This window comes from Mesocricetus auratus, unplaced genomic scaffold (genome assembly GCF_017639785.1).
Source record: "Mesocricetus auratus isolate SY011 unplaced genomic scaffold, BCM_Maur_2.0 Super-Scaffold_100676, whole genome shotgun sequence".
NCBI classification, from domain to species: domain Eukaryota; kingdom Metazoa; phylum Chordata; class Mammalia; order Rodentia; family Cricetidae; genus Mesocricetus; species Mesocricetus auratus.
In genome coordinates this window covers 100,562,742-100,573,400 of record NW_024429266.1, presented here as the reverse complement: position 1 = coordinate 100,573,400, position 10,659 = coordinate 100,562,742, and the positions used below count along the sequence as shown (strand labels likewise).

The following is a 10,659-nucleotide window of genomic DNA, read 5'->3' as shown; positions in this document are numbered from 1 at the left end:
ACAGTTTCTGACAGACTGCACTAATTAGCATTTTCCATATACTTGGTGGGTGGCGGCCATGGCGGCAGCTCCCAAGGCTGTGAACTTCTAGGTGTGGCCTTCCCACCAGGGACTGGCAATCTGGAGAATCTGGAGACCTTGGCTCACCTTTGCTCTCTGGGCCCGGCTGGCCTGCCGCAGGTCATCTGTGGCTGCAGCTGCTTGAAAAGTCAAAGGCCACCATTGTAGCAACTCTGAGTTCTTGGCACCCTCAGGTCCTGCTGACCTAGAGTGTATTGGGGTTGCACCTTCGCTTCTCCAAGCCCTGGCGCAGCTCTGAGACAGCTGTGGCGGTGACTTCTGCGAGGGGGAAGGATACTTACAAAATTTACAAATTCTAAAAGTTTCTGTACTTGCTTTGCTGTGCCGAAGTCACAAGGATCCCCGAAGAGACCAGGGAGACAGACCACCGATGCAAACGTACAAGGTTTATTGATTGTTCTATCCTTCCGCGGGAGGGACCCCTGTCTAGCAAGATTCCGGAGCAGGCAAAGTTCCCTGTCTACTGCTAGGTTTTAAAGACAAAAGTTACAGGATTACATCAGTAGGTATGGGTTGGTTTCTGATTGGTTGACACTTGGGGAACAATCAAGAAAAATTTCAAAGTCATGCTTTTGGCGTGTAATACCTATGTACCCATTTTTCTCATAGATTGGTGCTGGGAGGGAACATTCTGTGGTTTCTATGGGTTGTAGGTGGTCTATTGTACCAGTATTTTTCAAATCTGAATTTCCTAGAGACTACAGGAGAGTTTCTTTTGCAGTCAAACAGTCCCCAGGATCCAAGTATCTAGGAGACTGGGGGAGGGTGGGGAAGTTGGAGTTCCTTTGTGTTCAGTTTTGACCCTAGACCTGTTGCTTACAACATAGTCTCCAGGAGCTAAGGCTGGGGGAAGGGTTGATGTGGAGTTTTGGCTCTTCATTCCTCCTCTAATTTTTGGCACGAATGCAATCATGGATTTCTAAAGCTTAATTTTTAACTGTCTTCTGTTGCTAGGGGTCTGTAATGTTGTGATCATTGAACCATTAGCTGTATGGTTCCCAATCTATTCTTTGTAAACTGTATCAATCTATTCAGAATACAGGGACCAAATGTAAGCAGGAGCAGGAGGACAACCAGGGGCTCTGTTATTGTGGACATGAACGTGGTGAGCCAGGGTGAGTTATTAAACCAAGACTCAAACCATGCTTGCTGAGCCTCACGTTCTCTTCGTCTTTCTAGCCTTTCTCTGATTTTAGCCATGTTGACTTTTATGTGACCTGAATAGTCTCTGTAAAAGCAACATTCCTCCCTTAAGGCTGCACACAATCCACTTTGTTGGAGGAATAGTAAATCTAAACCCCTATGGTTTTGTGGGGCTGCCTCAGTCAGGGAGGAAAGGGAGTCTTCTAGGAGAGTAATGCAATCTTCTATTCTTTTAAGGCCATTGTCTAGGCTTGTTCTCAAAGTAAAATAATGTTGCCTCTGCTGTATGAGAACCATGGTTCCTGTCCCTATACCTGCAGCTATGTCCGAGCCTACTAAGAGGCTGAGGGTGATTGTAGTTATGGGCTGTCTTTTAGCTTTGTGGTTTTCTATGAGGTCTAATAGCTGCTCCTCCGTATGATAGATGAGTCTGGGGAGGAACTGGATTAGTATGCAGAAGCCCTTAGTCTCTTTGATTACCTTTGTGTGTGCGCAGGGAGCAGGACCTGTGGAGCATGTCCTCCAAGTATCGTGGGGGAATCAAGTATCCCTCCAGGTTAACGGTGGGATACGTTTGGTTACAGAGGTGAGCATGAGTAGGTGGTATGGAACCTTATACAGGTTCCTCATCCAGACACTTGCTGTAAAGTTAAAGAGGCTTTTGAGTACCAACTGCATTGGTCAGAATTTTTCTCAACTGAATAGCTTCCTAGGACCACTACCCCCTCATAGTATGGTGGAGCTGTGTCATAGCAGAGCCAGCAGGATTTAGTAACACTGGGATTCGTGTCATTGAGAAATGGATAAGATTGTTGGAGTACTGTTTCTAAAGTTTCTCGAGTGGAGAGCGGAGCAGAGGTGGGTTGGCTGGAACTAATGGAGCCAAACCTGGGTTTGTCTATTAAGACCTGTTTTGGACCACCAGGTTCAGCCTGGTTGCTTGGCCATTGGATTCTGAGTCATAACCCAAATAGGGCTCCATCATCCTGGCGGCTGAATACCCTGTCTTAATCCCCAGGGGCTACCTGCCTCCCATCCATCATTGTTTGTTTACCCCTTGGGGTGTAGTGTAAGACCAAGGGGTTACAGTTAGTTGCTCGGCATCCGTACAAGGTGGCTCTGCTACCAGAGCAAGAGGGGAGAGTTGAGCCTCCACTGACCTGGATAAGGTCATCTATCAGGGCGGGGGGGGGCACCAGGTGTGCCTGGTGGATGCACAAGACCAGCTTTTGCAATGATAGTAAGGGGCCCCTCCACAGGTCCCCATGTTTGAGAGGTGCCCCGGGCAAACACAGAAATGGACCAAAGATGCCTGAGGTCTGTGACAGCTGGTATAGAAATGGTTCCAGCTGTACAACTCTTGTGGCCCTTGTCACAGTGACTGTTTCCTACACCATCAGGGCAACAGTGGTCTATGAACAGCTGGCAGAGGTCAAACTAGATACTGGGATACCAAGTTCCAGGTGTGGTTATCATACAGGTCTGGTTGAGAATCTTTTCAGTTGAGACATCGTACAGTTGCCGGGTCAGGTTCTGTGGGGTGTGAGGATTGCCGTCAGCAGCCGTGGTGAGCGGGAACAGGTGTATCATGAAGAAGTGTTGTGTTGTTGGCGAAGATGCAGTTTGAGTGGGTTGTTTGAGTATTTGGACAGCTCCCATGATTCCCTCTCATAGTCCTCCAGTACCACGAAGGGATCTGCAGGTCGGGCGTGGGAATAGTGGACCCATGTGGCGATTCCGTCTAGTTTGATGGCTGTGGGGGTGGTCATCAGGATCACGAAGGGCCCTTTCCATCTTGGCTGATGCCTAGGGATGAAGACCCAGTCGCCCGGCTGCAACCTTTGGGGTTTGGGAGGAGCAGCAGATTCAGAAATGGCTTTGAGTTGAGGCCAGAATTACTGTTGGGTGCGTTGTAGCCTCTGGAGGGCATTAACAATATCTTGATCATCTAGGGTAGAAATAAGGTCACTCTGTAGACTAGGAATCATGGGAGGAGGATACTCATATATTTTTAAAGGGGTAAGGCCCATCTGGTATGAGGAGTTCCTCACTCTGAAAAGGGCAAAGGGAAGGAGAGTCACCCAGTCCGCACCAGTCTCTAAAGCTAATTTGGTTAAGGTCTCTTTTAGAGTTCTATTCATTCGTTCTACCTGTCCTGAACTTTGGGATCGGTATGCACAATGAAGTTTCCAATCTGCCCCCAGTGCAGTGGCTAGTCCCTGACTTGCCTGAGAGATAAATGCTGTCCCATTATCTGAGCCAAGCATTGCTGGAAAGCCATACCTGGGCAGGATTTCTTCAATCAGTTTCTTTTCCACTTTGTTGGCTGTCTCATGCTTGGTGGGGAAGGCCTCCGTCCATCCAGAAAAGGTGTCTACGAACACTAGCAGATATTTGTACCCAAATTTACCAGGTTTAACTTCTGGAAAGTCCAGTTCCCAATATGTACTTGGTCTTGTCCCCCTCACCCTGGTACCCGGATTGGAGGGGGAAGACACTGCATTGGTCAGCTGACAGGCTTGACAGCGTGAAACGATTTCCTCAATGGCCTGGTCTTTGGAGCAAGTCCTGCATCTTCCATATCCTCAGATGGGATGTTCTGTGGATCTTTTCAAGTATTTTTATCCCCAGCTTCCTTGGCAGGATGGGCCATCCATCAGTGTCCACCACTAGACTCCTTCATATAACCTCTGTACCATGGGCTGTTTACATATCCAGGCCAGATCCTCAGGTGTGTAGTTGGCAAATTTCTTCCTCCTGGGTCAACTAGGGTCGTCATGACTTATGAAGTTAAGGCCAATTCTCTGGCTACCTTGTCTGCGAGGTTATTTCCCATTTGTATGGATCCTGAACCTTTCTGGTGTCCTGGGAAATGGATTATGACCAATTTGGAAGGTTCCCAAAGTGCTTTTAGGAGATTTAATATCTCCTGTTTGTTTTTGGTTGTCTTTCCTTCTGCTGTAAGGAGGCCTCTTTCTTTGTACCTACTGTCATTATATATACTGAGCCTTTTGTCTTTTCCCATTTTTAAGGCTTGGATAAGAGTTATTAGTGGGGTTCTGCCCAGATGGTTTCTGAGGTGGTAGTTACTGCTGCCCCCCACCCCTCCCCTGTATATCTCTGCCTGTCCCAGATGAAGCTGCTACTCCCCTCCGTGAACCAGGTCTCTTCTGCATCTGGCAACCGTGTGTCCTGCAGATCAGGTCTAATGCAGTGTGCTTGTGCCAGGATTCTGGAACAGTCATGGAGTGGAGCATCCAAGTCAGGGTCTGGCAATAATGTAGCCGGATTAAGGGCTGCTGGAACCTGGAAGGTTATTCTAGCCGGGTTAAGGAGAAAAACTTGATAATGAGTCATTCGAGTGTTACTCAACCATCAGTCTGGAGGTTGTTTTAACACCCCTTCCAGTGCATGGGGGGCAGCAATGGTGAGGTTCTGTCCCAGGGTTAATTTGTCAGCGTCCTTAACCAACAGAGCTACAGCTGCTATAATGCGTAGGCAGGGGTGGCCACCCTGCTGTCACAGGGTCTAGTTTCTTTGATAAATATGCCACTGGTCTCTTCCAGGGCCCCACTTTTGAGTCAGTACGCCCCTTGCTACCCCATTATGTTATCCACAAACAGGTAGAAGGGCTTATTCATATCTGGCAAGCTGGTGCCTCGAGCGACTTTCGTTTCAGAGTGTCAAATGCCTGCTGCTGTTTGTCTGCCCAGGCAATGCCTGCTTTTTCCTTGGTCACCTCATATAGGGGCTTGGCTATCTCTGCAAACCCTGGGATCCAGAGGCGGCAGAACCCAGCAGTGCCCAAGAATTCCCTCACTTGTTTGGTTGAAGTGGGGGTTGGGATTTGTAGCACAGTCCCTTTGCGGGCATCTGAAAGCCATTGTTGGCCATTTATAAAGCACATTATCCCAGGTACATGACCTGTCGTTGGCAAAGTTGGGCTTTCTTTGCTGATACTCTGTACCCTAGGTCTCCCAGAATTTGTAACAGGTTCTATGTGTCTTTAAGGCATTTTTCTTAGTCAGGCACCTCAATCAGAAAGTAATCTACATATTGCAACAGACTGATGTCTGGGTTTTGGGTTCTATACTCAACCAGATCTTCATGTAATGCCTCATCAAAGATGGTGGGTGAGTTTTTAAATCCTTGGGTGAGTCGAGTCCAGGTTAACTGGACATTGATCCCAATTTCGGGGTCATGTCAGTCAAAGGCAAAATATGCTTGTCTTTTAGGGGCCAGCAGAAGGCTGAAGGAAGCATCCTTTAAATCCATTGTTGGTCTGGGGGCAGTGCTGAGTAGGGTATAGGGGTTAGGCACTGTAGGGTGAATGCTCGTCACTCTTTTGTTAACCTCTCTTAGATCCTGTACTGGCTGGTAATCATTGGTTTGAGACTTTTTTACTGGTAGTAGGGGGGTGTTCCAGGCTGACTGTATGGGCCTCAGGACCCCAAGCTCTAAAAGCTGCTGTATGTGGGGTGTAATCTCTTTCTTTGCTTCGTGGGGCATGGGTCTGGGTCTGCCCCTGACTTTATTTCAACATAAATTGGAGGCCAGTGTCATGTCAGTCCCATCGTGCCCTTCCCACATCTCCACCCATGTTAGGGAGTATTTCTGAAGCCAGTCCTTTATGTTAGGTTCAGGCTTTATTGACTCTTGGTGGATTCTGTATTCCTCTGCCAAGTTACTTGTGACCAGGACTTGAACTGGCCTCTCATCTTGATGGAGCAGAGTGGCCCCTTTATCAGAAAAATGGATCTGAGTTTTTATTTTAGTGAACAGGTCTTGACCTAAGAGGGGATAGGGACATTCTGGTATTATTAGAAACGAATGGGTTACCTGTCCCTTTCCTAAGTCTACTGTTATTCAGGTAGTCCATGAGTAGGATTTTGTCCCTGTAGCTCCTTGGACCCAGGTGGTTTTGGTAGACATGTGCCCCCTGGTTTTAGTAGGACTGAGTTTTCTGCTTCTGTGTTCACCATGAATCAACTGCTTTCCCCTCCACTTTTAGGGCTACCCTGGGCTCAGGGAGGGGGCCTGAGGCCCATCCCCCTCAGTCACTGTCCCCAATGTATACCAGTAGGACCTGGGCATTTTTGGGGTGTCTGTTCTTTTTTGGACAGTCCTTGACTCAATGTCCTTTTTATAGTAGGCACATTGGTTTTTCCCTACCTTTGGTTTAGGCTTCCATTCCTCCTCTGTGGTTTGCCGTGGAGGTTTGTTGTTACGGGGAGTTTGAGTGGCCAGGAGAATCTTCTCTAGCCTGTTCTGTTGTTCTAGAATTTTGGCAAGGCCTCTTTCCTGTTTATCTTTCCTTCTTTTTTTTGTTCTGCTGTTTCTCTCTTATTGTATGCCTTTTCTGCCACTGCCACTAGGTCCCTAATGTTCTTTTCTCCTAGTCTGTCTAATGATTGTAACTTTTTCTTGATGTCAGGTGCTGCCTGGTTGACATAGGCAAACATAACTATCTGTGCTGTCCCTTCAGCTTCAGGATCATAAGGAGTATATTTGCAGAAGGCTTCCTGAAGTCTCTCTAAATAAGCTGCTGGACTCTCATCAGGTCCCTGCCTGACATCATACACCTTAGACATGTTGGTCGGTTTCTGAGCCACCACTTTAAGACCCGCTAACAGATTCTGGTGATAGACTAGGAGCCTCTCCTTACCTTCTGCCGTGTTATAGTCCCAATCTGGGAGACTGGAGGGAAAGTTGGCACTGGCTACAGCAGGGTCAGTGGAAGGCTCCCTGGTTGACCCCAGAACCAATTTCTGGGACACTTCCAGGATTCTGTTCTGTTTCTCAGTAGTAAATAAGACTTTGAGGAGTTGTTGGTAATCATCCTAAGTGGGCTGATGAGTAAAAAGGGCAGTTTCTAAGAGGTTAATAAGGTCCCTAGGATTTTCTGAAAAGGAGGTACTCTGTGAGCGCCAGTTGTAAAGATTACTAGTGTCAAATGGCCGGTAGTGAAAGGGCTGATTCCCGCCTCATCAGGGGGGCCCGCTGGGTGAAGTGGCAGGGCAATTGCCTCTGGTTGTGGGGTTGTGCCCCTCCGACTTCTAGTTACCTGAGCTGGCCTTTGGTACAGCATTTCAGGGGGGTCTGGCATAGTAGAGTCTGGCTGTGTAGGTGAATGATTTTCTTCCTGGAGGGGTGCCTGTGGGGGTCCAAGTCAAGGAGGGGGAAGAGAGGAGCGGGGAGGAAAGATATCAGTCTCCTCTGTTCCTCCCTGGAGAATGTGCTTAGTGCCACTTCCTTCTTTATTGGGAAAGCCTGTGAGGCCGGGAGGCCACAGGGAATGGGGGGAAGGGGCAGAGGGAGCAGATGGGGGAAGAAACAGTGTAACTCAGGGAAGGGGCCCATCAATTCGATCAATGAGTCCCTGCCAAGTGACAATGTAGGGGATTTGATCAGTATATTCTGTTCAAGGTCTGAAAACAAGCTCTTTGACCCTGGAAATGAGATCTCAATTAAAAGACCCTCCAGATGGCTATCCAACGTTAAACATAGGCCATTCGTAGGAACAGAAAGTGGCCCACGTGTCCTTTTTGACATTAACATTGTTGTTATAGGCAGTTGCTCTAAAGTCGCCTCAGTGGGTCAAAGTCAAGTCAAGGGGTGAGGATGGAGTTGCACCCATTTTTAGTATTGATGGTGAGGCTGTCAACAGAAAAACCAACAGAAAAGAGACGAACACAAGTTAGACAGAAGGGCCCGAGACAGATTATCAGAATTCCGAGACAGACTGCCAGAGTTCTGCGGAATTCAGAGGGTCGGTTTTGGTCAGGCTCTATTAGACCAAAGACCGTACGAATTGGATGAAAGCTCATCAGGGGCTCATTGTCCTCAGAACTTTCAGAAAAACAGTGGGATCCAGGGATCCTGATGGGATGGCCCTAGATGGGTCCCCATTCTGACCAGGAAGAGGGAAGTCTCCTGGTTCCTTCAGGTCTACCTAATAGTGCGTCTGCCTAGGTACTTGTGACCTGCAGAGAGTTTGAGTCAGAGACGCCAGTGAGAGAAAAAGGAAAATTAACAGAACAACGTAACTTACCCAGCTGGGTGATGAAAACCTCGGGGTGGGGGGATCTGGGGTCCAGAGGGTCTCTGGGGTTCCCAGACAAGCCCCCAAATGTTATGCCCAAGTTACAAGGATCCCAAAAGAGACTAGGGAGAGAGACCACCGATGTTAATGCACAAGGTTTATTGACTGTTCTATTCTTCCTTGAGAGGGACCCTGTCTAGCAAGCTGATGCAGCCTCCAGAGGGGGTGAAGTTCCCTGTCTACTGCTAGTTTTTAAGGACAAAAGTTACAGGATTACATCAGTAGGTATGGGTTGGTTTCTGATTGGTTGACACTTGGGGAACAATCAAGAAATTTTTCAACATCTTGTTTTTGGCATGTAATACCTGTGCACACATTTTTCTCATAGGTTGGTGCTGGGAGGGAACATTCTGTGGTTTCTATGGCTTGCTGGTGGTCTATTGTACCAATATTTTTCAGAATTGAATTTCCTGAATACTACAGGGGAGTTTCTTTTGCAGTCAAACAGTCCCCAGGATCCAAGTATCTAGGAGGCTGGGGGAGGGTGGGGGGGGGTTGGAGTCCTTTGTGTTCAGTTTTGGCCTCAGGCCTGTTGCTGACAACATAGTCTCCAGGAGCTAAGGCTGGGGGAAGGGTTGATCTGGAGTTTTGGCTCATCATGCTTCTGCTTTACTCCAGTTCTCCTAGCTATTAAAATATACCCAAGTAAATATACAATCATCTGACTAGTATTTCTCTGTTTTACTTCTGCAGTTATGCAGCTTTACTCCCAATGTTCACTCACCCCCCCTTCTTTCATCGAGAGCTCTCTGCACACTTGTACACCAGCGGTGTCTACTCCTCTGCGGCATCCATCAGTCCATCACTTCTGTCCTCCAAGCTCAGTTCCATGTTGTGGTACCATGTGTGGTCACCTTCTGTGGTTGCCCCCTGTGGCTGTGCCGATATCTTATCTGTTCATGTCTTTAGTCCACACTCCTCCTCTCAGGCGCGAACCCTGGGCTGCTCGGCTGGCTCCGACTGCAGCCCTGCAAAGACAGCTTCCCACACTGTGGCACCAACCAGGATGATAAGCAGTTTCTCTTTTGAAAATTTAAATAGCCAATGTACAGAATAGTAAATATTACTATTTTTAATTTTTTAAATTAACTTTTCCCGTCCATATGTCCCTGTTGTGTGTGCATGCAGAACCTTTGGAGGTGAGAAGGCGCTGGGTCCCCTGGCACCGTAGTAACAGACAGTTGTGGGATGCCATGTGGACCCTGGTAATTGAACACGTTGAGCCCTAGTAAATATTGTTTTAAGTGCTATCTCTCTGTGTTTCATGTAAGCACAAGAAGGGCTCTGAATTCTTCCGCCTGGATCCCCATCTGCTGACGGCCCCTCCTAGCCTCGCTCGATCATACCTCCCCTCCCCTTTCCATACCTTAGCTCTACCCCAGCTCAGCCTCAGCCGTGTTCTTCTGGCTGGACTGTTGATCCCTGGAATCTGATCTAGGAAATCAGTTGTTGGACAGCTTCTAAAAGAAACGTGGCCACTGAGACCCTGCATTGCTTGGGGGCAGGACTTGACTGCTGCCCGGCTGTGGCTAGAGGTATTCTGTGGCCTCCCCATTCAGCACCGAGAAATCCTGCGGGCCTTCCTCCCAGGCCAACATGCATAGGCGCTCCAGAGAAGTTCAGGGACACGCCTGGCCCCGCCTTCCTGGCACCTGAAATCCCAAGTTAATGATTTTTTAAAAACACGATGTGCCTTGGAAGAGCAGGAGGGGCTGAAAAGGTGGGGCTCGTGTCACCTTTGTCCATACCTGTCTTGTCTCCCACCGCGAGCGGCGTTGGTCAAGTCCCGAGGATCGGGTCCCCGTGCTCAGTGTGTCCCTGACTCAATTCCACTGTGCAGCTGGCTGACTCAACCCGCTTTCCTCGGCCTCCTGCCCAGGCCAGGAGGAAACAGGTCTGGGAAGGGCTGGCTGGCCCCAAGGGGCCCCAGAAGAGAGGAGCTGCGGGGCAATCACCGTTCCTGAGGGAAGGCGCTGGGCTGGGTTGCTGGGGCTGACGGAGCTGTCCGGGGTTAGACGGAGGTCTGCCCGTGTCTGGGGTGGCTAAAGCAGGGTGGTCACAGTGCTCCGGCTGGCCCTGAGAATATGGCGGCTTCTGGGTAACACCTCCCAGTATCACTCATGCAGTCTGGGACACTGTTCAGACTCCCCTGTCCCTTTTTTCCTTTCTGTCTCTTGTCCTACTCTTCACGGCCCATTTTACTGCCTTGGGTTTCTGCCACCACGTGATTTGACACAGGGATTCCCAGTCTCCACCCCTGTCCACTGTTACAGCATGTCCCCATTGATTCCCTGAGATCCAGGAACAACTCACGTTCTGTCATCTATCTTGTA

The 10,659-nt window shown here is 48.8% G+C and overlaps 1 protein-coding gene across 3 annotated transcripts in view; it reads left to right on the top strand.

The window, feature by feature from the left end:
• The window catches only part of LOC101830370 (cytochrome P450 4F4), a 35,021-nt gene that overhangs the window by 5,837 nt on the left and 18,525 nt on the right, over positions 1–10,659 (top strand). The window contains exon 1 of one of the 3 annotated variants that reach the window (XM_040739063.1): positions 127–1,196. The exons of 1 other annotated variant lie outside the window; for it this stretch is intronic. The gene's annotated coding sequence lies outside the window, so the exon portion shown is untranslated. Of the gene's footprint in view, positions 1–126; positions 1,197–10,056; positions 10,221–10,659 lie in introns of those variants that run through there. One more of the 3 variants, XM_005083392.4, reaches the window with a different exon arrangement.